The sequence below is a fragment of the Neovison vison genome, chromosome 1, assembly GCF_020171115.1.
Source record: "Neovison vison isolate M4711 chromosome 1, ASM_NN_V1, whole genome shotgun sequence".
Taxonomy (NCBI): Eukaryota; Metazoa; Chordata; class Mammalia; order Carnivora; family Mustelidae; genus Neogale; species Neogale vison.
The window spans coordinates 139,752,736-139,776,252 of record NC_058091.1 but is presented as its reverse complement, the minus strand read 5'-3'; the positions used below and the strand labels follow the sequence as shown (position 1 = coordinate 139,776,252).

Sequence of the window (23,517 nt, the reverse complement as noted above, 5' to 3'; positions counted from 1 at the left end):
GGTCCATACTTATGACCAAGTTTACTATATATCTGATATATATATCAGAGTATATATATCTCCGATATACATATCGGAGCAAGAGATTAAGAACAATAGCTAAGGGGCGCCTGAGTGGCTCAGTGGGTTAAAGCCTCTGCCTTCGGCTCAGGTCATGATCCTGGGGTCCTGGGATCGAGCCCCGCATCGGGCTCTCTGCTCCGCGGGGAGCCTGCTTCCTCCTCTCTCTGCCTGCGTCTCTGCTTACTTGTGATTTCTCTCTGCCCAATAAATAAATAAAATCTTTAAAAAAATAGAAAGTGCTCATTTAAAAAAAAACAATAGCTAACAATAAAATACAATAATAGCTAATAATAAATAGAACAAGTACAACAATATACTGTACTATAACAGAAGTTAGGTAACTATGACCTTTCTCTCTCTCATTAGGTCTTTCGGACGGTACCCACCCTCCTCCCTGTGACGACGCGAGGTGTCCAAGTACATGATGAGACGAAGCGAGTGCGTGACGCAGGCGCAGGACGACAGCACGAGGGACTGCAGACCTTGTAGCATCAGAAAGAGGATCACCCGCTTCCCCACCGCGACTGACCACAGGCAACCGACAACCGCAGGTGAGGGGTGACCACTGTCCGCTGCACAACGGCCCCCATGAGAGGCGCAATGAACCCTCGACACACACAGGTACAAGTTTTTGTCTTGCAGTAAGAACTTCTGGCATCTCCTCCCTTAGCAACTTTCAAAGATACAACACCGGACTGTTAATCCCAGTCACCCTGCGGTACGTGACACCCCCAGGACTTACTGATCCTATAACCGGAGGCCCCGACGCATTTTCATAATGACTCATTTGCTTTTTACACCGTCCTCTGCTAAGGACACAAACCCAAACTCTGCAGAAGCATGTTTCGAAGACAACACTCCTTCATCCCTCATCCAGATCACCTTGTGCTCCGTGGTAAGGGGTCCGCTAAGACCCAGCTACTTCGGTATAAAAAGTTATAAAAAGCAATTCTCAAAGCTGCCTTGAAAACCGACCCCCTAGGGAATGGAGTACGTGGTGAGAAGCCCAGAATAATGCCTCTTTGTCTGGGTCACATTCCTGGCATCCGTAAGACACCCGGCTCAATTAAAACACCGTCTCTCTCTCTGGGGCACCTGGGTGGCTCAGGGGGTTAAAACCTCTGCCTTCAGTTCAGGTCATGATCTCAGGGTCCTGGGATCGAGCCCCGCATCGGACTCTCTGCTCAGCAGGGAGCCTGTTTCCTCCTCTCTCTCTCTCTGCCTGCCTCTCTGCCTACTTGTGATCTCCGTCTGTCAAATAAATAAATAAAATCTTTAAAAAACCAAAAACCAAGAAACAGTCTCTGGCCATGCTTCCTGCTAGCACGTGCACACCATGCCTCCCCAGGAGACGAGTCTGAGCCCTTCCCGGGCTGATGTCTCACCTTTTGCTCTTCCTGCATCGCCCGCGGAGTCCTGCCTGCTGCCGTGTACACAGGGAATTCTATAAATATTTTTTGATTGACTAATTAATTGGCTACCACTCCCCGCCTTCCCTTGCCCGCCCACTCACTGGCATAATCCCAGATCAGGTGGCAAGCCAGATTTTCACAGGAGCAGTTTCCATTTTGAAGAAGACACTGGCTTAGTTTTCCCCACTGAACACCACAGTGGCTTCCTCCCATGGTTCACACGAGCGCCCCTGTTCTCTGGAATGTGAACCTTGCGTTTTCCATTAGCACCTGTTTTCTTCAGGGCTTCAGGAATGTTTAAAAGTCCACATTGTCGGAGCGCCTGGGTGGCTCAGTGGGTTAAGCCGCTGCCTTCAGCTCGGGTCAAGATCTCAGGGTCCTGGGATCGAGCCCCACATCGGGCTCTCTGCTCAGCAGGGAGCCTGCTTCCTCCTCTCTCTCTCTGCCTACTTGTGATCTCTGTCTGTCAAATAAATAAATAAAATCTTTAAAAAAAAAAAAGTCCACATTGTCCGAAGGGTTTTGTAAATTCCTTACAGCAAGTTCATAAAACAAGCAGGGGAGAACCCAACTATGATAATATTTTTATGTTCACAATGGCTGCGTTTTCCAGGTTCTAGCTTGCTGGTTGAGGTCAACCTCACTAGGCTGAAGGTACAGAAATAACTGTGGTGAGCGTTTCTCCTCAGAATCTATAAGGGAGACCTAGATCCAAGGGCTTCCAAAGATCATGAGTCTAAGCTTAAACAGAAAGTTGACTTGAACTGACAGGAGGAGATGACTTTTTAACCTTCTCCCATGTTGAGATTGGGCTGCTGGTTATATGTGAGCTCTCCCAAACCAGTAAGGTCACAATGGATTACTTTCTCTCTAAATCCGCCCAGATTAAAAAATACATATATTTGTTGAACTACCATCAAACCAGGCTGCCCTAGGTGTTAATTTCTCTTTATCATGAGTGTAGCAATGGCCTTCTTTCCTTTCTCCAGAAGCTATCAATCACTTGGAGAAGGAATTGTGTGGTTAACCATCATGTAACCATGGGATAATAGTTACGCGTAGAAGGAAAAAACCATGGTCTTCCCTCCTTCATTCATTGATTGGCTCACTCAATATGCTGGTTTCGTTCAGTCAGTTAGTTCCCACTATCTGCCAAACACAAGGGGCATGGGTAGAAAATAAAGGGGGATCAAAATGCAATTCTTGCCCAGCTGTCTTGCGATGGGGCGGCAGTAGACCTTGCTCAGTCAAGCTGGGGAATTGTTTTTCTAAGAAGATATGTTCGTGTTGCCAAGATGCCTGCCTTTATATTTTTGCTTACTCTCCTACTGGGCATTTTTGGAGCCAGTTTCTGACCAAAAAGGAAAAAAAAAAAAAAGCCATCATTTTCTCTTCATTGCTAAGAAGTTTCAAGAGTCTCTGAATTTTGAAACAGTAAAACCAGAATAGGAAAGATCAGAGAGTTACATAAATAAAAGAACACCTTAAATGTTTCACAGAACTGGAGAAAACACAAGATCCTGAATGGCTAATGGATTCCTCCAAACCCTCTAATAAAGTTCTAGAGCAGAGAAAAAAGGCAAAATGTCTTCTGCTGGACTTGGGAAAGGACCTCACCCCAGCCCCCTCCATCTCAGCGGGTTCCAAAGACCCACTCACAGAGACAAGTCACGCCTCCCCAAACATGCCCCCCGCCCGTGCTGTTCCCACTGCCTCCGGGTCCTTCCCAACACTGCTGCACCAATACTCTGCAACTCAACTCCTCCGCGAGGCCACCCACGGCCTCACAGGTCAGGGGTAACCTCTCTTCACCACCTGCCATTTACTCCCTGTCATCACAACCAAATCCAGAGTGGGGCAGAGAAGGGCAAAACAACCAACCATATGTAGAAAGGACCTCCCCTTTCCATTTGCCCTCTCTGCTCTGGCAGTATCACTTCTCAGGAGGGTCCCTGATCAGTCTTGTGATAAAAATATCTTTCCTCTAAGTTGGAATCTCTGAAGATTAGAGGCGAGAACTCATAGCTTGATCTCGTGGAAAAAGTATTTTGGCATCCGAGATCCTTGATTTCAGATTCTAGCCCCTTAACTGGCAGCTTCCATAACTCGGGGCAGACGTCTTAACCCATGTGAGTCTCAATTTATTCATGTCTGATACATGGATTCCTTCCTCCTTCTTCATTGACCAGTTTAAGAGAACTGTATGCAAATGTGTTTTTGAGATGTGTCCCGCGCTGGCTGCCGGAGCTACACAGACGGGGAAGACACGGATTCCTCAGGGCGTCATGATCTCCTTCAGGAACGGACGGTTTGGCTGCTGGGGACAGGCCAGCACTCCAGGATGCCAGGCAGCAGGGAACGGGGCCATCTCGGCAGGAACGAGCCCAGTGGGAACCGAGGCCGTGGGGGAGGTCTAAGTCTATCTTGAAGGCTGGCTCTGCGCCCTGACTTGGGGTGGTGGTGTTTACGGGTAAGGACAGAGCCATAAAATGCTAGAGTCTGAACACTGAGTGGGACCAGGACAGATCCTTATTTCATTCTCCTATCATGAAATGTGAACTACTCTCAGCGAAATGTGAGGCAAAGACCCTTCACTGAAGAGAAGTTCCCTCCTCAGCTCACTCCAGGCCCTTTCTAAGCTCCTGTGGTGCTGGGCAAACAAACGGGTGCTGCCCGTTTGCTCTTGCTTAGGCCATGGGGCAAGTGTAGTTCAAAAAGGTGTCTCTAGGAGGACTTCAAGGGCCATATCGTGGCACTGGGAAAAGAGGAACCTTGGAAACCCCACTAGACTACCACAGCCTAGGAAGGGTTTCTAGGGACCTTCCGTCCCTCCATAAAACGAAATGAATTGCTCTCCCTGTGCGCAGTTGTAAGATCTCTTACAACTCAAAAATAAGACAAAAACTCCAACTTAAAAATGGTCAAAATATTTGAATAGACATTTTTCCAAAGAAAACAGGCACACAGCCAGCAGTGTAAGTGAACACGGTGGACATCAAGAGCAATCAGGGAAATGCAAGTCAAACCCACCATGAGATACCACTTTGCACCCGCTAGGATAGCTGTGACCAGGAAGACAGATGATAACAAGTGCCAGTGAGGACGCGGGCAAATCTGAACCTTCCTACACCTCCAGGGGGAATGCAAAATGGTGCAGCAGCTATCCAAACGGTTTGGAAGTTTCTTCAAGAGTCAAGTATCCGTTTGCTATAAGACCCAGCCATTGCACTCGTTAGTGACTCAAGAGCAGTGAAAACGTATGTCCACACGCACAAAGACTTGCACACAGATCTTCCTGGCATCATCACTCATAATAGCGAAACATGAAAGGAAACAGCCCATCAGCCCATGGATGGATAAAAATTTTTGCCACACAACAGAGTATCATTTAGCAAGAAAAAGGAAAGAAGTACTGATACATTCTACAACAGGGGTGAACACTGAAACATGATGCTAAGTCAAAAAGCCAGACATGGAAGAGCAGATATTCTACTTATATGAATATATCCCACTTATATGACTATCCAGAATTCAATTCCACTTATATGAATATCCAGAAAAGGCAAATGTCTAGAGACTGAATGAAGATTAGCAGTTGCCTAAGCTGGGGATGGGAATGGGAAGTGAGTACCAACAGGCACAAAATCTCTATGTGACGTGAGGAAAAGGATTTAAGATGGAATCATGGTGGCAGGTGCACAATGCTGGAAATACACTAATAACATTGAATTGTGCACTTAAAATGGGTGAATTTTACGCAAAATTGTACCTCGATAAAGCTTTCAAAAACAAACAAGTACAATGGATCCTTGAACCATGCAGAGGTTAGGGGTGCCAACACCTCCATGCTATCAAAAATCTGCATATACCTTTTGAGTTCCCCCAGAATTTCACTACTAATAGCCTACTACCAACTGGAAGCCTTACGAATAACATACACAGTCGATGAACTTATATATTGTATGCTATTTGCATTATATACTGTAGTCTTACAATAATATAAGCTCAAGAAAAGAAAACCTTAAGAAAACTGTGAAGAGGGGCGCCTGGGTGGCTCAGTGGGTTAAGCCTCTACCTTCCGCTCAGGTCATGATCTCAGGGTCCTGGGATAGAACCCCACATTGCTCTCTGCTCAGTAGGCAGACTGCTTCCCCCCTCCCCCCACCCCTGCCTCCTGCTCTGCCTACTTGTGATATCTCTCTCTCTCTGTCAAAGAAATAAAATTTAAAAAGAAAAGAAAAGAAAACCGTGAAGAGAAATATAGTCACAGCAGTGTACGTATTTATTAAAAAAAAATCTTCACCAAGCGGCCCTGCAAGGTTCAAGGGCACTGCTCCTCTTTACAAAGATATAGTTGAAAACCAGTTAAATCTGAATGGCTTTGCTGCTCTCATCTCCCAGAGAAGACCTAGGTGGCAATGAACCTTAACCAAAGACTGCTCTGAGAGGCCACAGCTAGGGGCCATAATAGGGGGCAAAGGAGAACAGTGGTTTCACTGCCTCAGAATCACAGAATCAACTGGGTAGCTCAGTTGTTAAGCGGCCTTCAGCTCAGGTCATGGTTCCAGGGTCCTGGGATGGAGCCCTGCATCAGGCTCCCTGCTCAGCGGGAAGCCTGTTCTTCCCTCTCCCACTCCCCCTGCTTGTGTTCCTTCTCTCGCTGTGTCTCTCTCTGTCTAATAAATAAATAAAATCTTAAAAAAAAAAAAAAGAATCATTGAGGAGAAGCAGTGGGGGTGGGGGGGGCGGCGCAGAGAGTGCTTCAAAATGCAGATTCCTGGGCCCCACGCTCAGCAATCCTAACTCAGCTGTTCCGGGTACTCCCAGCGATCTGCATTTCTCAGAAACACACTTCAGAGTAAAAGGAGCCACACGTTGAAAAATCCTGTAATAGAAGTGCAGAGGAATGCTGCGGGAGCACATGTGCACGGGGTGGGGGTAGAGAAGGGCAAGTACTCACGTGAGCCCCGGGAAGTCAGGAAGCTCTTAACGTTCAGTTAGGCGCTAAGCGGAATCTCAGAGGATGAGGAGGCATTACTGCCTTCTCAAGGCATAGTTCGGAAGAAGAGAAGTAAGTGAGGGTAAAAGCATCTCTGGGCTGATGCACGTGCCAAGGCACTGAGGTCTTACAGCTAGAAAACATCTCCGGAGCGCTCACTCTGTGCCAGAAGGGAAGAGCACCGGGGAAAGAGCACAGGGGAAAACCCAGGATGGATGGTAGTAGCTGGCCAGAGCAGCGGATGCGGCTGAGGGGAGACGTGGGAATTCACTACAAGGTGGCAGTGGACTGGAGAAGGTCAGACCAGGTCTGGGGTGCTGGAGATCTAGGGCCACGCGGATCAGCAGGGCGGGGAGGGGAAGAGAGAGGCAGGATGTCTTGGCTGCCTTCCCTCCGGGTCCGGTGGTGCAGGCGCTAACCCAGAGAAGGCTCGCAGGTGGCCGGCTAAGGGGAGGACCTCAGTTTTAGACACTGAGTTCCAAGTGCCTACCGCGATGATAGCTGGTGGCTGCAAGTAGGGAAAGGGAAAGCCCAGAGGGGCTTCTGGGATGGGATTATAAGTTTTACCTTACCTAATAATAACAACTGCCACGGAAGTTTTGAAGAGCTCGGAGGAGATGATGAGGTGAGCTCTGAGAACTAGAAAATGATGCCTGAGTGCCACTGTTATAATTTATCTCTGAACGTGCCCCAGCGCCCCGCACAGGGACGTGTTAGTGATTGCACAGGTCACCGCGTCTCCAGTCCCCCAAACACGGCGACCAAGGATATCTTGCGCACCACAGTTCTAAGGGGGAGGCCATAGTGCATCTCAACGGCGGGGACACTAGTGACAGGAAGCAGAAAAGGGGCTCGCATCTTATATGGTCAGTTATTTCTCACCACCTGACAAAAACCCCCTCACTCCTGAAACCCCGTCGTTTCGGTGTTCAGAATACCTTGTCTCTCAGGAATAACGAAGGCAAGAAGGTTTGCTGAAACTCCTTCTGATCTCAAAACTTTCTAGCCTTCACTGGGAGATTTATAGATGGTCGAAGAGCAGATTCAGCAACTCTCTTAAAAGGAAAACCCCCAAGGACCAGTTCTCGAGAAAAGGGCCAGTTTTGTGCGTGGACATTTGTAACAAATGTGAACATGATGGTTTGACTTGGAACAGCCCAGTGATGGATTTGGCCCCAGGCCCCTCCCGCTTCTTCCTGAGTCTCCAGACCCAGCTCTCCTTCCATTCTTGACTTTGATTTATTACTTGGAACAAAACTGGTGTTTTCAAATAGAGTGGTGGACCACCAAAAGATTGCAGGTTCTCTTTTTTTTTTTTATCCCCCCCTCTTTGGACTAGGAAGCCCAAAGTAAAGGGGATACCAAGAGGACGAGGCAGAACAAAGAGAACGGTGGGGTGTGGGGTCACGGGGAAAGGGGCCACAGGAAAGCATCAAAAGGAGGAGGGAGCTACTGGTGTGGGTCAAGAGGGAATCACCCACTCCAGCCTCTCTCTAGACGGCGTTCAAAACTCAAGTAGCAAATTCCAGACTCAGAAAGACAAATGACAGTTGGGTGAACTGAGGAAAGTAATCAAAACTTGAAAAGGAGACTTATTTGGGAATGTGTTCCTGGGTGTTTTTTGTTTTGTTTTTTTTTTTCCTCTTTTCTCCCCAGGGTTGACCTATGCAGGGGGTTCAGGCAACCAAATCTCTGAGAGAACCCTCCTCTTTTTGGCCAGAAGACCTGGAAAGGAGACTCTGTAATGGAAAAATGAACAGAAAGTCCAGGGTGTTGTGGGGGACAGGCTGTGGGATAATCCACTCCTCAAGCCCGGACTAAACCCTAAAAAGCACTTCTCCATGCGACCCAAAGCAGCACAGCAAAACTGCACTGATGTTGGAACCATTGCCCACAGAAAGCAAGCTAGAACTGGGCTGACTGCCTGGTAAACAAAAGAAAACAAACCCACAAAGAAACAAACAAAATATATAGATATGCATTTCAAAATGACTCAGAGTCTCACAATGCAATGCCCCAAATGCCCAGAGTCCAACCCAAAAATATTTGGCATGCAAAGGACTGGGAAAATGTGATTAATTCTCAAGAGAAAAGACGGTCCATTGATGGCAACCCCTCCCCCACCCCAGTGACACAGATGTTGGAATTACCAGATAGATTTCCTTTTTTTTTCTTTAATGGTTTGTGTGTGTGTGTGTGTGTGTGTGTGTGTGTTTTATTTGACAGAGAGATCACAAGTAGGCAGAGAGGCAGGCAGAGAGAGAGGAGGAAGCAGGCTCCCTGCTGAGCAGAGAGCCCGATGTGGGGCTCGATCCCAGGACCCTGAGATCATGACCTGAGCTGAAGGCAGAGGCTTTAACCCACTGAGCTACCCAGGCGCCCCACCAGATAGATTTCTAAGACCTGTTTTAACTGTGCTCTGGGAGATAAAGGCAAACACCCTTAAAATGAATGGAACGACAGACATTCTCAGCAGAGGCACAGAACGTATAAAAAAGTAATAAGTGAGTATTTTAGAGCTGAAAAATACAATGCAAAACAATGCATGGATGAACCCAACAGCAGGATGGCGACTGCCCTGGCAAATCACTGTGTACTTGGTGGTAGCGATATTTATCTGAAGGACAGACAGAAAAGGAACTGAAGGAAAAAATGAACAGAGCTCCAGAGGTCTGTGGGGTGATATTAAATAATCTCACTATATATATATATAGGATATTTTATATATTCTATATATTATATATGTATATATAATAATAATTTAATATGGTGTCCTTGGGATCCCAGGCGAGGACAAGGAGATTGAGATGGGAAATATACCCAAAGAAATAATGAACAAACATTTCCCAAACTTGGTGAAAGCCACACGTTGACAGATCCAAACAATACGATCTGTCTGGTTATTAAACACAGGCACGCACACACATCATTGACACTGAGGGCCTCCAAAGGGGAGATCAAGAAAGACCAGTAAAGTGAAGACGTAACTGCTTAAAAATAAATAAAACCTGAGGGGCTATCCATCATTCCCCTTTGGAGAGGTGTCACAAGCATCAAGACCTTTCGCTCTGAAATGTCTTCCCTGAATCTAGCAGAACCAGGAGTCCCTAGAACTCTGTCAGTCAGCAAACTGGTTCCTTTACCAACACTGAACGTGCATAAAGGTTTGCCGTATTACTGACCCCTTGATTTTTGGTCTGGAAACAGAGGAAGGATAGGCTATAAAAGGGATTTCCAAATTTTCACTAGTAGATATCCACTTTTTAAAAACCCTCCTGCCCATTTTTAGATTGACATGTAAAAAATGTCACCAAAATATGAATGGCTGCAAAGAATGTAACCTTTAGCATTGTTACCATTGATGCATAAAAATAAAATTATTTCTATTCTCATTCTCAGCCACTGGAATTCACACTCACTGCAAAAAAAAAATATATACAGGAACAGGCTGCTTTTTGACAATCACAAATTTTGCATAATTACATTTTCTCCTCAAACTTTTATTTCCATTCTTCTTGCCCTGTAGAAATGTATCCCAGTATTATTTATTTTATGCCTTAATGTCTTTTATTCATTACTCTATCATACTCTTCTGCAGCAAAACTATGTTTATAAACTTCAATTTAAATTCAATGGCAAGGGGTGCCTGGGTGGCTGAGTGGATTAAACCTCTGCCTTCAGCTCAGGTCATGATCTCAGGGTCCTGGGATCAAGCCCCGCATCAGACTTTGCAGGGAGCCTGCTTCCCCCTCTCTCTCTGCCTGCTGCTCTGCCTACTTGTGATCTCTCTCTCTGTCAAATAAATAAAATCTTTAAATTCAGTGGCAAAAGAAAAAAGCTCTTCTGATTGCTACCATCGTAACTCTGAATGCCACTTATCAAGACAACACACATATTACAAATGGTGACCAATAATTACGAAATGTACGTAAAAAGTCATTTTTATTGGAAAACCCTCTCTCTCGAGCACTTTCATTTTTCAGTGTTTTTTTTTCATGCATCTGTGGATGAATAAATTTATTACCAGAATGATTCAAGGTTGAACATCAATTTCTCAATTTTTGTTTTTATCAAAGTAAATGCTGGGAAACTATGTTCACATAAATGAGAAAATGGGAAGGGGTGACATTTTGTCATAGAAATGTCACTCCGTTCTTTGAACTCCTGAGTGTACTAACATCACATGGTGAAGAAACATCAAAAATTATTTGAGTCACCAGTGTACGGAGAAGCCAGGAGGACTGATGAGTGAGTTTCCTCCCCACTCATCCCTCTGCCTTTTCTCTGCCCGTCACTGTCTTGGACGAGGGCCAGTTACAACTCTGCAGACATAGCAGTTAACTTGTAGAAAACTGATGGGAAAGCAGGTAATTACTGTCTATAAGCACGTAAAGAGTTTTGCCTTGTGAAGGTTGGACTCACTTCCTTCTCCCACAGCGGAAGAAGCCGGTTTAACACCCATTAAGCAAATTCATTTGAACCTTCCCGTAAATGATCTCCTTTGAACAGACTACAGACCTTTCCAGCTCTCTAATTTTTTAGTATGTTTAAAAATGTTCATTTGGGAGCACCTGGGTGGCTTGGTCATTTAAGTGTCTGCCTTTGGCTCAGGTCATGATCCCAGGGTCCTGGGATCCAGCCCCTTGCACATGGGCTCCCCACTCAGCAGGGAGTCTGCTTCTCCCTCTCCTTCTGCCCCTCCACCCCTTCCTTGTGCATACTCTCTCTCTCTCTCTCTCAAATAAATAAAATCTTTCAAAAAAGTTCATTTTTCATTTGTATGAAAGTCCTGATTTCATCCCTTTCTAAATTTGTCCTTTAATATCGGTTTACAATTTAGTTAGATTGATCTTCAATATGTGTGTGTGTGTGTGTGGTTTTTGTTTGTTTTAATTATTTTCATTAACATATACTGTATTATTAGCCCAGGGGGACAGGTCTGTGAATCATCAGGCTTACGTTTCACAGCACTCAGCATAGCACGTACCCACCAGAGATTTAGAAAACATATGATCTGTGATGTCTGGGCATTGGAATCATTCACTTTCACACCCCTAAGGCTGATATTCTGAAATGTCCCCCTTTTCTTCCTTCCCCACTCCCTAGAAGATATCCTTGGATAGTGGAGTTTAGTAAAAAATAGGTTAGAAATAGGACTTCTTAGTCAAATGAATTAGGAAGATGGATTAGAGATACAGGATTTTCTTAGGCAGAATGAGAGAAAGGGGCTTATGGAAAAGAAGGCGGGAGACAGAACCTCATCTCTGGGGCAGGCCAGCTCTCAAGAAGACTCCTTTGGAAAAAGGACAAAAGGAAGAGGAGGACTTGAAAATTTACTTTCTCAAAACACTTGTGTGCAGGTACCTTGGGGAAAGTCTCTGAATACAGTTAATGTACATAGTTTGAAGACTTTTGGCCTAAAGAAGCACAATAATGAGCCCCACCCCTAATGCCAGCCCTCCTAGACTCATGGGCATGAGCAAACCTCTTTTTCAAAGTTTTCAGTGGCTGGAGAACTTTCATTAGATAATCGTCCACCTTCCATGCAGACGAGACACTGAGGGAAGGACGAAGGGAGAGACTCTTCTGAAGTAGGACAGAAGAAGGGGGGCCGGAGGGACGTCCACAGAGGGAACTTTGAACAAGGGAGCGTAGCGCGAGAGCACCGAGGGACAAAGAAGCGAAATGGAAATGAACGGGGAATCAGAATCACAACTTGAAGGATTTTGGCTCAATACTTGTGAACCTGCATGGGACCCCTGACGATCTCCAGCCACAGCTTCCAGCATGCTAGATGATGATACCAGGAGAAACTTGTGGTCAGCCGAAAGCCAAGCTGCCAACTGGATGGAGTCTTCTTCCAGCAACCTACTAGCCACCTGACACTGGATGGGACTGAGCACAGGCCCAAACAGTGTTCGGTAGATGAAAAGGCCACCCTCCTACCTCACCAGCCCCCTACGTACACGCTCCGGGCTTCTAAACTGAGGATACATAGAATGGACAGCCTCCATGACACATCAGACTGTAATCAGACAGAAATATGCTCTCGCCACTACAAAGCCTATTGCACCTGATTCTGGAAACATTCAATCCCCTAGTTGTCTTAGCGTGGTCCATTTTGACTGCTTCTTATTGCCTTAAAATAAAGTACTCAATTTATCTCATAGAAATCCAGAGACTCTGAGGTGCCTGAGGGGCTCAGTGGGTTAAAGCCTCTGCCTTCAGCTCAGGTCATGATCCCAGGGTCCTGGGATCGAGCCCCACATTGGGCTCTCTGCTTGGCGGGGAGCCTGCTTCCCTCTCTCTCTCTCTCTGCCTGCCTCTCTGCCTACTTGTGATCTCTCTGTCAGATAAATAAATAAAATCTTTAAAAAAACAAAATCCAGAGACTCTGAAGGCACCTGGGTCGCATAGTCAGGTTAAGCATCTGACTCTTGGTTTCAGCCCAGGGCATGACCTCAGGGTCATGAGACTGAGCCCCACGTCAGGCTCCAGGTTGAACAAGGAGTCTGCTAGAGTTTCTCTCTCTCTCTCACTGTCCCTCCTTGTGCTCGTCTACGTGCTACTATGTTTGTCTCCGCCGTCTCCAGCATCTAGCTTCTCCAGGGACCACCTGCCTCTTCAAAACTACACAGAGATCACCGAGCTTCAATCTCCAGACTCCCAGAACTCTCCTGTTCCTTTATTTTTTTTTTTAAAGATTTTATTTATTTATCTGAGAGAGAGAGAAAACACGAGAAGGGGGGAGGGGCAGAGGGAGGCACAAACTCCCTGCTGAGCAGGGAACCCAACATGGGACTTGATCTGGGGACCCTGAGATCATGACCTGAGCAGACATTTAGCCAACTGAACCACCCAGGTGCCCCCCTCCTGCTCCTTAATACCCTATCAAAACTCGAGTGATTTTGGATCAGACTTATATATTGTAGAATGGCCTTTAAATTTTGAGAAGCTGGGGACTATGGGAACTTCAAGTTACCTAATTTATCCTCTCATTAGATAGATGTGAGTTTCTATCTTGGGACTACTGGACCTCCTTCACTGGGTTAAGTGGTCAATGAGAAGCTAGGATGATTAGATGTCTAACTGATGAGACGGGTCAGGTGAAATTATTATTACTAATCCATAATAATCAGAAGTTCTTCCTCTGGTTTTAGAACACTTGCTATGTCAATTCGTACACAAGGCTGTATCCTGCAGTCAAATGCTCTACCCCTGGGCTATACCCCCCACAAGGCTGTATCCTGAAAAGGAAACTGTCCTCTTGACATAACTGCTCAGTAAAAGAAGATGTTTTCCATAAGTGAGAAAAGGGTCTACTTAGGAAAAACAAAACAACATGAAATTCCCCTGATATAAAAGCTCATGTGAAAAGATAAATACTGCGTGATTTCACGGACAGGAGGCACTGAGAATAGGCAAATCCCTAGAGACAGACAGTGGAATGGTGGTTACTAGAGGCTGGGAAGGGAGGAATGGGGGTTATCATTTGATGGGAGCAGAATTTCAGTCTGAGGTGATTAAAAAGTTCTGGAGACGGACGGTGGTGAGAGTCACATAACTTTGTGAATGTACTCAATACTGCTGAACTGTAGTACACTTAAAAATGATACAAACGGTACGTTTTAAGTTGTTTACCATAATTAAAACAGGAAAAGAAAACCCTAGAAAAATCCCTTATAATGGCCTGCTCTGACCTGCTTCCTCTCTTCCTAAGTAAAAGTAGAAATACCCAGGATGAAATCCAAAAGCTCACAGCCCGAATCAGGGCAGGCTTCGAAAGTGCCCAGGGCTAACATGCCAGGTTTCCAATTGGCTCCTTGTTACTAGAATAACCAAACTAAGTCATGTCAGAAATACTGGCCTGCCCAGCAGGGAGACACATACAAGGAAAATGTTAGTAAGGTTTAGAAACCACTTAGGACCTTGCTGAAAGTTTTGTCCCTCTGAGTTAATAAAATTGCTCTCTGTCCCATCCTAAATGGAAGTGATAAAAGGGAATGAAGATGCTCGTGGGGCACGGGTCCTGCTGTGAAATCAGCTGTACAGTTTCAGACCCACGCTTTTCCACACTTCTTGGGACATCACATAATAGATACTGCAATTAGAATCTAAATGGAACAAGTAAATAGGATCCCAGTTCTTTTCACTTGGTTTGGGGGAATGAGGAAGCTGCAGACATACCATTAATGTACAAGTCAGAAGAAGAATCAACTTCATCTCTTCTTTTCGTCATTAAAATACATACAGTCACATTCACACAGAAGAGCCCCTGCACATCTGTGCCAAGACACAAAGAAAAAGTCTTCACAGCAATGCACCTTGCAAAACATGGGAACCATCCCAAATGCTCGCCAGTAAGAGAATGGATAAATGACTTGTGGAATGTTTGCCAACAAGGGCTACGTAGCTACCTGCAGCAATACAGACAATTCTTAAAAGTTTAAGGTTGAGGTTTTTTTTAAGTGAGAATATATACACCCCTTTCATAAGTCAAACACCAAGAAAACCTAAACATCCCATTGTTTAGGAATACATACATATGTCATAAAGCAGTTTTACAATAAAACTAGGGATTGACTGACACAAAATTCAGGGTTGGAGGGACCTGGGGAATGGCACAGGAGAGGAGCATGAAGACGCAACAGGACAGGTAACAATATAGTAGGTTTTTGTTTTGCCTACTTGCTGTTTGTTCTCTTTAACAGCTTTACTGAGATGTAACACATAGGAGACAATTCACCCATTTGAAGTGTACAGTTCATTGATATGTGTAATCATCACCACAGTCAATCTTAGAACATTTTCATCAGCTCAAAGAAAAACCCTGTAGCCTATAACTATCTCCACCACTAATTTACTTCCTGTCTCCATAGATTGCCCTGTTCTGGACATTTTCATAGGAACAGAGCTAAACAAACTGTGATCTTTTGTGACTTGCTTCTTTAAGTTAGAATATATTTTTTAAAGATTTATTTATTTATTTGACAGACAGAGATCACAAGTAGGCAGAGAGGCAGGCAGAGAGAGAGAGGGAGGAAGCAGGCTCCCCGCCGAGCAGAGAGCCCGATGTGGGGCTCCATCCCAGGACCCTGGGATCATGACCTGAGCCGAAGGCAGAGGCTTAACCCACTGAACCACCCAGGCACCCCTCACTTCCTTCTATGGCTAACTACTGTCCCACTCCGTGGGTAAACCACATCGTATACATTCATTCATCAGTCGATGGACATTTTTAGCTTTTAGTTATTATGAATGGTGCTGGCATAAATATTTGTGCATAGGATTTTGTGCACATATAGACTTTCATTTCTCTTGGATGTATATACCGTGAAGTGAAATTGCTCTATCATATGGTAATTCAGCTTAATTCGAGGAACTGCCAAACTGTTTTCCAAAGCAGCTGCACCATTTGACATTCCACCATCAATGAGTAAAAGAGTTCCAGTTCCTCCACATCCTCACCCACACTTACCAGCTGATTTTTTTATTCTAGCCATCCTATTGGGTATGAAATGGTATCTCAGTGTGATTTGGTTTGTACTTCTCTGATGAATGATAATGTTGAGCATCTTTTCCTTATTTACTGGCTATCTGTTTATCTTCTTTGGAGAAATGTCTATCCAGAGGTTTTGACAATTTTTATATCGGTTATTTATCTTTTTATTACTGAACTGTAAGAGCTCGCTGCATATTTTGGATACAAGCCCTTTATCAGATTCATAATTCTAAAATATTTTCTCCTACTCTGTAGGTTATCTTTTCACAATTATCTAGCTCTTAAACCCTAGTTTTTAATGAGGTAATGGTGGCCATTTGAACACAATGGTTATAGCTTATATATGCTTAGGCTGTTATTTTTATGTATAAAATATTATATAACAGTAAAAAAACAGAACTTCACATACGAAGATGTCTGTTAGGAAATATTCAAGACAAAATGAAACACTCTAATACCCAAATCAGTTAATGCTACTTCTGAAGGTATGTAAAAACTCTAGGGTATGACTCAGGCACTCAAATAATCTGGCCCATGAATCCCTTCAAAAGCTCTTCCTCAAACTATCACTAGGCTCGTGGAAGTAGCAAAGTCCTACCAACAGAACGAAACTGCCTCAATTTCCTCCTGTCTTTATGTCTCCCCTTCCTCTCTCAAGCTAAGAATTATTTTTACATGTTTAAATGCCTGGAAAAAAAAAAAGGCTATTTCTTTCCTGGTGAAAATTATATGAACTTCAAATTTGTTGGTAAATTTTTTGAGCCAAGGGCTAGAGGTTTTGCTGGCCATGTGATCTCTTCAGAAGCTACTCAACTCTACTGTTGCAGTGAAAAACGGCAGCCGTAGACAATACACAAAGGAATGGTGCGGCTGAAACTTATGGACTCTGAAATTTGAAGTTCATACAATTTTCACCACGTCAACAAGAAGCACCAAAAACCTCTTTTCTACAAGTCATGGCCACTTCGATGGTCACCCACCTGACTTCTCAATGTCTTTTTCTCTTGAATAAATATGGTACCTTGATTCTAATTCTATTAAGGATTTTTACATATGGGAATTCACGGAATAGCCTTTCTTTGCAAAATACACTTTATCTTCAACAAGTCGTGATTCAGCCACACTCAAGCTATTGAGTCAATTACTTTGAAAAACTTTGACTCCCTGCTCAGGACAGGCTGTGAGTCAAATACTGTTTCCGCCTGAAAGAAGTTCCAAAAACCCCACCCCTGCCCTCAAAAGGCTTATAGTCTAGTTAGACTTTAGTAACTTAAGAACAATTTCCTTAATCTTACATTAAGTGAGCTCAGGTATTTTACCAAGAATTCTAAGGCACGTTCCTTAAATTAAAAGAAACCTACATACGCAGTAAAGAAATAGTACCTGCCAATAATTCTGGTAAACCATGGTGCCTGAGTCCCACAGGCTTCTGCATTGCCAAGACTCAACAGAACCAAAGGTTCTTGATGTTTCGCTAAACGTTCAAGCTCCGATGTGGCAGTTTGGACCCAATCCTAGCTCCATGTCCTAAATGCTGTCACCCATATCTACTCTACAGAATGCATCAGTTCAAATACAGCTAAAACTTGCAGCCTGTTTGTGAAGCCGGACAGCACTCCGAGGAGAATAAAGGAAAGGCCATCTGCATATGCAATCATTAGCCCTGAAAGTGCTGCTTGCCGCCGGACAGCCTTCGACCCAAAGCAGTTAGGGACCCAGGTGGGGAGAGGCCCTATTCCGGGCTGTCCCCTCAATGTCTCAGTTGCCTTTGCATTTTTTCAAAGTGACTCATTGCCTCTAGACAGGTTCTGCAGAAAAGCCAGGTCCTTTTCTTTCCAGCACTTTCCAGTCGCGGTGCCGGTCGGATCCGGCCCGGTCACAGTCTCCCGCCTCTCCCGCCTCTCCCCCCAGACCCCCCCCCCCCGCCTCGTGCGGCTCGCAGCCCAGCGGGCGAGGACCCCCAAAGTTCAGGCGGGCCTGGGGCGGCAGCGCGGGGCGGGTAGGCCCCGGCCGGCTCCCGCGCGCACCCCGCCTCCCCGCGCCCGCCCCGGGGCGCCCGCAGCAGGGACAGGGCGGGGGCAGGGCGGCGCGGCACTGACCCAGATGGGGCGGCCGCCCCCGCCCCGCCCCCCTCCCCGCCCCGGGCCCCGGCCCCCCGGCCCCCGGCCCCGAAGACTCCCGCGCCGCCTCCCCGCCCGCGCGCCGCCGCCGCGTCCCGGCCCCCTCCCCACCCCCGCCCGGGGGCGCAACTTCCGAGCGGCCGGCCGCGGGGCGCCCCCCGCACCTGCCCCCGGCCCTCCCCGCCCGCGCCGGCCCGCAGCTCCCGGTTACCTGCCGGGTGTCCCGGGGTCCAGTCCCCGGCGCCGCAAATCCGAGTCCGGCCACTCGCGCCCTCCTCCCGCGCCCTCCTCCCCCCGGAGTCGGAGCCGGTGTCAGTCACGCCGCTCCCGGGGAGAGTCGCCGGCGGCTTCCGGGAGCTCCAAATACAGACGAGCGCGGGGGCGAGCGAGGGAGGGCAGAGCCCCGCGGGTGCGGGGTGGAAATAAAGGCGAGCCCGGAGGAGAGGGGGCTGGAGGGAAGGAGGGGCAGATGGGCCGTGGGAGACAGAGGGACGCGGGGAAGGCAGGGGAAGGGGGAGAGAGCGCCTGCCAAGCGCCCGGCTATGGAAGAAATGGATTCACCGCGTCAGGCAGCCTCGCGAAGTCTGGAAAGATCCGGGAGACTCCGGGCCGAAGAGCCGCAAATAGGCTGGTTCCGCCAAGACTTTGCAGAGATAGGACCGGTACTTAAGAAGCAGGAGACGGGCCTGTGTGCCCCCACACCCCCATACGTCAAAAAGGGTCCTGGCTGGAGAGGGAGGTGGACGTCTGACGCACTAGCTAGCCATCAGGCTCAGATGCATTCAGGTCTTGTAAAGACATTTTCTAGCATATTTTAAAAAATACATCTAACATACAGCATCTTTAAAAGAGAATAAATGCCCAATTATTGAAAAGCAAACCTATCCCAAAGCACTCTACTTTTATGTCTATTTGTGGCCATTTCCCCTTTATATGTTGATTGATTATAAGTATAAAATTAGAGGCCTCTTACATTTTTGTTAACATGAGTAGAAGGAAAACATTGATTTTCAATTTTCATCATTGATTTCAATCTGAGAAAGTGGACTTGAAGCTCTTCATTGAATAAATGCCAGGAAAATAATTACAGAGGAGAGAAGGAGGGGGGTGGAAATTGATACTTCTTAAAGCAAAAATTTTCAAACAAATAAGAGGATGAATGTCTAAAAACCTAGTATTTTCTGTCAGTGGTAAAATCACATTTAGTTTGGTTCTGTGCCTTACAAGGCTTATTCTGACCTATAATAGTCACAACTTACATAAAGGTCATTGCTATTACACATTGCTTTTAGTCTACAGGGAGATGCCTCTTTGGTTCCCTTTGTCTGAAAAGAAGGGAAACAAAATGGCATAAACATTGATGTGTGATGGGGTGCCTGGGTGGCTCAGTGGGTTAAGCCTCTGCATTCGGCTCAGGTCATGATCTCAGAGTCCTGGGATGGAGCCCCACATCAGACTCTCTGCTCAGCAGAGAGCCTGCTTCCCATTCTCTCTGCCTGCCTCTCTGCCTACTTGTGATCTCTGTCAAATAAATAAATAAAATCTTTAAAACAAAACATTGACATGTGAATGCGTACACTATGTATATCCAAGAGCCAGAACCCTCCCTATCATGCCTGTGCCTTGCGTTTGGTAGGTATCTGATACTGAGTAATGAATAAATGAACAAATGGATGAATGAAGTATATTTGTATTTAGAATATTTATGTTCCAAGAAACTATATATATTACTATATAAAAAGTAATACATCTGTAAGAACCAGTTTGTAAAGGTTTATAGGAAACATCCAAGGTTCCTGTCTGATAGGATCTTTTTCCCCCTAACATTAATGTCAACAAATACCAACAGGGCATTTGCTTTAGCTGAGTATATTTTGCATTTGAGTGTAATGTATTATGGAATATAAAGGTGAATAAGGCACAAATCCTGCCCTTACGTTCATGATATAGTAGGAAGAAGAGAATACACAAATAACTACAGTATAAAGAAGGCTGTAATAAATGTCCCAAGAGAAATACGTTGGAAGATCTGTGGTCCTGCGGAAGAGAGGGAGGTTGCTTCTAGTACTGGGATCAGAGACTTCATCCTGGTGGAACTGAAGTTGAACTTTCAAGCAGAAATAAAACAATACAAGTGGAGGGTCTGGGGAGGACACTCACATTGAAAGAAACTGCAGGGACAAAAGTGAAGAAGTGATAAAGGACAGGACAGGTCTGAAGGACAGGCAGTGACCTCAGCTGGGATGGAGAGCTGCAGGAGTCGGATAGAGGAGGAAGGGTAGATGCTAGCTGGTGGAGGCCTTCAATCATAACCTAAAATGACTGAGCCCCACGGGGGCAGGCATCGGGGAACTATTCACAGATTTGGAGCTGAGCCTTGATAATGGTTAATTTGGTGTCATCTAGGATTGGAAAGAGATAAAAAGCAGGGAATTCCTCTAAGAAATTATTCACTAGTTTGAAAGGAAAAATAAATAGTCTTAACCCGGTGCCTGAATTCTTCCTAGAACTAATTTCACCAACAGCATAGGTCTGTGGATTTGTGTCCCAACAGGGTTAACCCCCAGTGAACTCATTTTCCTAAATAATTCCCTAATTTTACTGTCTATAGTTTCCATCTAGACCAGAAAGTTCCAAGAAAGCAAGGATCATGTCTATTCAAATGTTTAAGGCTATGTCCCCAAGGCTGACACAGAAAGACCATTGCGTCCATATTTGCCGATACATTTTTTCTTTTGCAGGACTTGTTCTGAAGGTTGTGGAGTTGGAAGGAAAAGGAGGGCAGCTAGGCTCTCTTAAATCTTTTCAGTCCTTCCTCGAGATTCCAAACCAAACCTGCCATTCTCCTTAGCCAATGATCTCGTTATCTGCTATACCACCAGGCGGATGCCATGTGAGCTCCCTTCTGCCCCCAAATTTCTCCCCTCCTCTTCTCTGCTCATTATATTTCACTTGAATTAACGTCCCCTTCCTTGCCAAAGCTAATAATTTTCTTGTCTTATTCCACTTTGGGCTCGTACTCTTGTACCTGAGCCTCCTCCTCTCCATCGGTTTGGTCCCCTGGATCAACACTCCTGTTGCCACCAGCCATGTCTGTATCCGAGAGCTGATAACATGGTAGACACACGGCCAAGTGGAGGGGCCCCATTGTTGGAATGATTCTACTGTTCTTCTGCCGTTCTGTATATAGTGTAAAACCTTGAAATTAAGTACTTCAAGTGAAGGAATTTGCTAGAATCTTGATAGTAAGTAGGTGACTCAGGATGTCAAAATCCATAGTCTATAAAACTCAGACAAATATCAGGCAGAATCCAGACTTCCGTGCTCCTCTGCTAGAACCTACTTGTGAGGTCCAAGTGTATCTGCGTGTCAGTCTGACATATAGGAGGCCACCGGTCTCTGAGCTGGCTTGATGAAGTTTCCCCTAAAGGGGCATCATGAATGGAAACCAAGGAACCCGAAGAGACCCTCCTTTCTAAGCAGTACCCAGGCTGGTGCATGAAAGGGAATGGGTCTCTGGATTCCAAGTGGTGCCCTAAATGAGGTTATGCAAGGGCCCCAGGTCTTTGTGAGCCCCTCTCCACCCACATGGCTGCTGAGACCCCTAAGACGAGATTATCGCCCCCATGCTCTTCTGCCCTCATACCCTTTCCTTGACTGGCAAATGGAGAGCATCTAGCGAACACAATGTCCTTTTGGGGAGCGTTCCTTGGTCCACGGCTAACTCTGAACACATACCATGGGCCAAGATCTGTTCCAAGCATTTTATACAGACTAACTCCCCAGTCTCGTGAAGTGGGTATGTTCTTGTCTGCACTTTATCAATAAAGAACCAAGCAAAGAGAACTTTCGCCATTTGCTCGGGATCCCAACACAACATTGGTAGCGCGATTTTTGAATTCGGGAATCTGGCTTGACCTTGTGCCCTTCACCACTATGCTTTACACGAATGCATAGGAACAAATGGGAATGAATGGGAAATTACCAGTGGAGGTGGGGGATGCTTGGCTGTCTCAGTTGAAAGAACCTTCAACTCTTGACCTCGGGGTTGTGAGTTCGAGCCCCACATTAGGCAGAGAGATTACTAAATAAATAAATAAACAAATGAAAGAAAAGTAGCAGTGGATAATAACACAAATACTTACTATAAGACTAGATGTCTAAAGAGTTGTGACAGAAGTTAATGTCTACGCATCATCAAGAATATCTAGGAATAAAACTGATACCCCACTTCCACTGAGCTCATGTATCAGGAATGAATAAACCCGACAAAGGAAACGATGAAGCTTTCTAGTATCACGGAGTGAGCCGTGCAGACAAAGGGGCAGGTGAGTAATACTCCCTCAAGTTCGTGAGCTATGGACAAAGAGAAATTATGTAAGTTAAATGTCGCCCCATTTCTGTGATACGAACTCCCTTGGCAAGGTAACAGTGTGTCATCGGCTGCTTTGGATGAATGGATTCTTTATCCTTTCTTCTCAAAGAGGAAACCAGGGTAGCTCAGCTCTGTCATCCTGACCTTCTGTCTTTGCACTGACGCATTGGGAGCTTGTGCCAGAGAAGTAAAAGACCCTGGAAACAAATTTTAAATATTCCCATCTTTCACCATGTGAAGATCCTTAGTAAGGATTCCTCTCTCATCTCCCTCCATATGCCCCCACCCAGCATCTATGAAAGAGAGAACTCTTGGATGGCTATGCTACATGGTCTGATTTTCTCTGATATGGAAGAATTATACTGAGCTTGCCTTTGACTGAACAGCTGCAAAATATGGAGGAGCCGGCCACATCACATAGCCTCTGAGACACCCCCTCCACGCCACCTTCCCCTCCACCACCAACCCCACGCAGCCCCCGCCTCCTTTGGCCACACCTTGCTCTTGGTCTCATAGTTCTAGCACCTGGAAACAAATTGGAGGTAGATGGCACACAGCCATCTTTTTTCCAATGTGAGGATCCTTAGTCATGACTTTCTTGGTCTGTCCACCCACAAATGCGGGGGGAGCGGTGAGGGAAGGGTAAGCATGGAAGAGGAGTGATGAACTTAACTAGAAGAAAGGGCAGGTGAACAGTATCAGTTTCGTTAGCACCGCAGACCCCCAAAATGCCACTTGTTATGTGTTCGGTGAATAGAGATTTTTAACTTGGGTTCTCCAGACAGGCTTCAGGCCTCCGTGAGCCCCATGAACTAGATGCGATGTTTCAGGCTACCGCATCTATCTGAGAAGGTGATCCATTGCTTTTTTTTTTTTTTTTTTTTGGAGTCAGCTCTGAAAAAAATTCAGATCCATGTCTAATCATTGATCAAGAGATCAGGGATCTACAGAAGTGCAAAATAGAGACAAATGATTCCTCCCCGCCTTTGCTACCTGAGTCCCCCACAGCAAAGTCAGCACCTCAGTGTCAGGTGAATACAGGCTCT

General features: G+C 45.7%; 1 protein-coding gene across 1 annotated transcript in view; it reads right to left on the bottom strand.

Annotated features, from left to right (window-relative positions):
- CAP2 (cyclase associated actin cytoskeleton regulatory protein 2) overlaps positions 1-18,434 on the bottom strand; it is a 138,904-nt gene extending 120,470 nt beyond the window's left edge. The window contains exon 1 of the mRNA XM_044259402.1: positions 18,308-18,434. The gene's annotated coding sequence lies outside the window, so the exon portion shown is untranslated. The remainder of the gene's footprint in view (positions 1-18,307) is intronic.
- Positions 18,435-23,517: the final 5,083 nt, after the last annotated feature.